At 43.5% G+C, this 5,010-nt stretch overlaps 1 long non-coding RNA gene across 1 annotated transcript; it reads right to left on the bottom strand.

Annotated features, from left to right (window-relative positions):
- Positions 1 to 370: 370 nt before the first annotated feature.
- On the bottom strand, positions 371 to 4,557 carry LOC133424411 (uncharacterized). Its single transcript, XR_009770876.1, has 4 exons — positions 4,416 to 4,557; positions 4,228 to 4,295; positions 548 to 673; positions 371 to 451 (listed from the first exon to the last, which is right to left on the bottom strand). It is a non-coding gene; the product is annotated as an uncharacterized LOC133424411 (long non-coding RNA).
- Positions 4,558 to 5,010: the final 453 nt, after the last annotated feature.

Raw genomic sequence — 5,010 nt, forward strand, 5'->3', positions numbered from 1 at the left:
GCAGCCCTCCTTGTGCTATTTTGATTAAAGCATATCAGACATCTCATTAAGGTCTCTGTGCCCCAACTTTCGAAAAAAAAGGGTATAATGCCACATATCTCCTTTAAGGGCTTCTATCCAAACTCTAGTGCGTTTTTCCCTTGAGGGTTTGGTTTCCCATCAGTATACCCGTCGGATCCAACTGCTACTGTTCCACTGCTGAGTGCAGCCCGAGTGTGTGTGTCTGTGTGCATGTGTTGGCAAGCATTTGTTATGAGGACAAACAAGTATGAGCTGTTGAAGCCGATGTGGTGTAATTTATGGTAGACATTCAAGTCGTGCCAAAAAATTGGAAGAACAGATGAAAACGTTTATAGAGTAAGTACAAGGTGTGTTTACTCACCTTCTTGCTCTCCTCTATTGCTCTGATCCTGTCCTTTTCCTGCTTCTCCCATTCCAGTTGCCGACGCACCTGGAAGGCATAGCCGCTCATAAATTCATATTTTGACATTATAAATGGGGTGTAATTTTATTTCATCACCAATTGCCAAACTTCCGTATCACTTACTCTCTCCTCCTTTTCGTCTTTTGGATTGTCCTCTGAAGCAACCAGGCCTTCGGTGGCGTCTTGGGTCGTGCTCCTCGACGTTCCCAGAAAGGCATAGTCTTCTTCTTTACACAACCCCCGCATCGACTACAACCAAAAAAGAAAAAGAAACCTCTGTTGGTATCAATCGTAGATATAACCTGTAAAGTCTCCTCAAATATGTTGGGAGACAGAAGCATTGGTGCTGGTTTGTAAACAAGCGCAGCAAAAAAGACATTTCTTGGTGTATAACTGATTTCATAATAGTTCATTCACATATTTCCTCAGCATTTTTATTTTCTTTTAACCACACACTACACTTTGACAGATATACCCAGATCCTGGCTGTTTACTAAATTTCAAAGAGGAGCTAGAATCGGATATAACTACTACTAACACGAAGTAAAGCAAGGCTACAGGCACATTCGTTTTGTTTTTTCCCAGACACAAATTGCTTTCTTATTTTAGATGATGGATTTGAGTAAGCTAGTGTTCTCCTAAGCTCTTTTCATTGCACAAGACAGGCTACGTTCATGACACATTTAAAATCCCTTCTGATGGTATCATCAAGGCACTTGATCAAGCCCATTCAGGGTATTTCACCAAGGTACTTTGCCCGGATTAGGAATACTTGGGCTTCAGCTTGGAGCCAGGCTTGGGGAGAGGTTTGCAGGCTAGAGCATCGGAGCTGTGCCTCTATCCACGGGCTCTGCGCAGGTACACCATGGATGAACCCACTGCCTCTTGGAACCACCACATCCAGGAGGTGGTATATGATTCTGGTGCTATGTAGACTGGACAGCGGTCAACAGCAATGCTCATGTGGTACCCTTCTGTGGAGGTGAATACATATCAAAGCTGGAAAGCAAACAGTTGTCAAATGTTCCAACCTTCAGTTGTGGTTATGAAGTGCTGGTAGTGACCAAAATAATGAGATTGTGAATACAAGCAGCACAAGCAAGCTTCTTCTTCTTGGGTTACATTTGGAGACTTGAGCTGAGTCTCCCAGACCTGGTCCCCTACATTGACTGGAGCCAGTTGAAATAGTTAGGCAACTGGTCAGGATGTCTCCCAGGAGAGATGTCCCAGTTATATCTCATTACAAGGAGGACTCGGTGTAGATTAAACCTCTGGACTAGATAGAGAATGCCTCAACGCTCTCCACTGTTTATATTAAAAAAGATGCTCCTCAAAAATATTGTGAGCACTTAACAACATCTTTGATCGATTCAGGGAAACTTCAGACAGCACCGCATGAAGAACTGTCCTTCATCAGTAGCTATCACAGCCATGTCATCAAGATGTTACCTTGGGAGACCTTTATCGTTTCATGTTTATGTACCCATAACCTGTGCGAGCACATACACGTTTGGGTAAAATGAAACCAAAAGCCAGTTTGAAGAGATAGGTACTGGAATTCACAGGACAGACATTGGTCCGTGCCAAGATGGTTGGGAAAATAACGTGAATTATTTTTGGCTCTACATAATCTCGCTTCAAGGCAGCTGTTAATGTGGCCAAGAGCAATCTGGAACTGGCAACCAATAGGCCGGGAGTGGAAAATGAGAACATTGCAACAAGCTGAAAAAGCTGCTATTTCAACTGGTCACTGGTATGCTAAAATCCTCTCTTCATTCTGTCATAATTAGCCCCTCATATTTTATCAGTTTTTGTCATTCATATACATTTGAGGCTATTTATGTATCCTTTTATGTCATTACCACAACAAATGGGAAGGGTTAGCGTGAAGCGCATGTGGGGCATTAACACGTGGGAAAAAAGTGTAATAAATGTTGGGCCACACAGCCCTGTGTTGAACATGAGAAGACTTAATTCCAATTCTGAGGCCTAGCTCTGAGATCTAACTCTGAGGCCAGCCTTGATTTCTTAACATTGACTGAATGGTTTGAAACAAAGGAACCTCCATAATGACTCACAGCCAGCAAGCTCTGCATTTACAGCCCCTCTGTGATAAGGAATAGCACCCTCATTGGGGATAGACCCCAAAACGCAGGAGTGGCAGCTGACGATTTATTACAGCCCAGACCTGGCTATAAAGAGCAGGCTCCCCCCTCTCTCTCCATCTTTCTCCCAAGCTTTCTTCTCCCTCAGCCCTGTCCACTGTCCCATGGAGTTCTCTGTGAGCTATGAAGAAGGCCACAGCTCCTATTTTAGCATGAAAAGCTACTAGCTTCTCTATTATCATGCCTGGAGAAGCCTCTGGTTGACTGGAAATGGCAACTACAGTCTGCAGCGCTGCAACGAGTGACCCGCAAATGTTCCGAGCCCCAGATGAGCCGAACGAGGGACCCTTGCATTCCCTGACAACGTGAACGCCTTCGGACCGACCTGGAGCTGAAGGAGGCCCAGCTGCAATGCCCATGCTGCCCCCTCATCCACACTGAGACGAGGAAAGCGGGACAGAGAGAGCCGCTCTTCACCAGGGTCGCCTGCAGAGCTTAACTGCACATTTTACATTTTTACTTGCCATTGTTTATATTATGTTTGTGTAATAATTGCTCGGGTCATGTTCTGGGTCTCTGGAAAGCGCCTAGAGACAACTTCTGTTCTAATAGACGCTATATAAATAAAATTGAATTGAACTGAATTGAATGGACAAGCAAAACAAAACAACACGGCAGCACGGTGGCTTAGTGGTTAGCACTGTTGCCTCACAGCAAGAAGGTTCCCGGTTCGACTCCCAGGCCCGGCAGGGGCCTTTCTGTGTTGAGTTTGCATGTTCTCCCCGTGCTTGCGTGGGTTTTCTCCGGGTACTCCGGCTTCCTCCCACAGTCCAAAAACATGCATATTAGGTTAATTGATGATTCTAAATTGCCCGTAGGTGTGAGCGTGAGTGTGGGTGTGAGCATGGTTTGTTTGTCTATATGTGGCCCTGTGATGGACAGGGTGTAACCCCTGCCTCTCACCTAAAATGAGCTGGGATAGGCTCCAGCAGACCCCCGTGACCCCGCAAGGGATAAAGCGGGTAAGATAATGAATGAATGAATGAATGAATGGACAAGTCCAGTTAGTGGGCCATCATGCTTGCAAATGCTTTTTCAGCGCTGCCCACAAATTTTCTTTAGTTTTTGCAAATTTGCTTTGTGACGACCACTCCAATATCTTCCCTTTGTTGTCTCTTAACCACTTCACAACTAATTGTGAGGATATAGGGTCATTAAGGTTTGGAACATTGTCCTTTTGGAAAACTATCCATACCCAAGATTTGGGATCATTTCTTTAGATGCTGCTTCATCTTATCCATATTATCTTTTCTCATGATGCCGTCACTGACAGTTTCATAAGAGCAAAACAGCCTCAAGATGATGTAATGGGTTAAAACACATTCACAAGTGGGTTTTAATTTGCTTAAATGATGTCAGTCAGCCAATCAGATGCTTCTATTCCCTAAACATCAAGTGGAAGTCTTCAAGGATGTGTGGATCATCCGTCATTGCATCCATAAATCTTCCCTTTTGTCTTAACTGAGCCAAAAAACACTGCCGGACATGAAGGTTAGAAAAAAATGAATAGAAACTTCTGGTTGCAACTGTACATCCCAGGTTGAGATGCAACTGATGAATACAGAAAGGAACTATCTGAGTGGTCTTTATGTACGATCAGATTTACTTTTATTTTAATATCAGTAGAACATAACGCACCTTTGACATGGGAATGTTTTGAAACCGCTTCACATGACTCATCTTAACCAACGATGGCCCTGCTGCTCCTGAACGGATACTCACAATTATTAAATGCATCAAATATTTACGGACAAAACAAGATTTAAATATTAAAAACTGCATAAAAAAACAAGACTTCTGTAGAAAAAGATTTAAAAGATACTCACCTGTAGGTGTTGATGAAGTGTTTCCTCACCTTTACAGGCTATACACCTCCACAGGTTCAGCGTGTTGCTCAACGCTTAGTTCTGGTTGTTTCTTCCTAGTTAAGACTTTAGTGATACGTCCAGATGAGTCTCAGCGGACTGAATGTCTCAACAGAAAGACCCAGATCAGACTTATACTCGTGGACGGTGATGGCACGCAGCTTCCGCCAGAGTCATTTCCACAGAACAGTGACAGAAGTGCCACTCTGCCTCTAATAAAAGGCTGAGAGGCCTGAGGAGTCAGACCAGGATTAGTATGTGGGGCATCTATTTTATTTTATTTTATTTATCTTCATTTTTATTGACATCCTGTCGTTTTTGTTTTCACAGTCAGGTGTGCTGTTTTCTGCTGTTCTCAGTCGGCAAATTAGCCTAGCTTGACCAACTTAGCTGACGAGCTACTAGTTTAAATTGGCTCGTAGTTTTGGTTTCATGCCAGCTTTGACGACAAGCTTCGTGCTACTTTCACTAGTATGAAGCTGCTCTCCATTAAACAACAACAAGAATTGTCGTAAAAACCTAAGCAAATATTTATCAATCAGGTAAAATTTAACCC

Source organism: Cololabis saira, chromosome 23 (genome assembly GCF_033807715.1).
Source record: "Cololabis saira isolate AMF1-May2022 chromosome 23, fColSai1.1, whole genome shotgun sequence".
Lineage (NCBI taxonomy): Eukaryota > Metazoa > Chordata > Actinopteri > Beloniformes > Belonidae > Cololabis > Cololabis saira.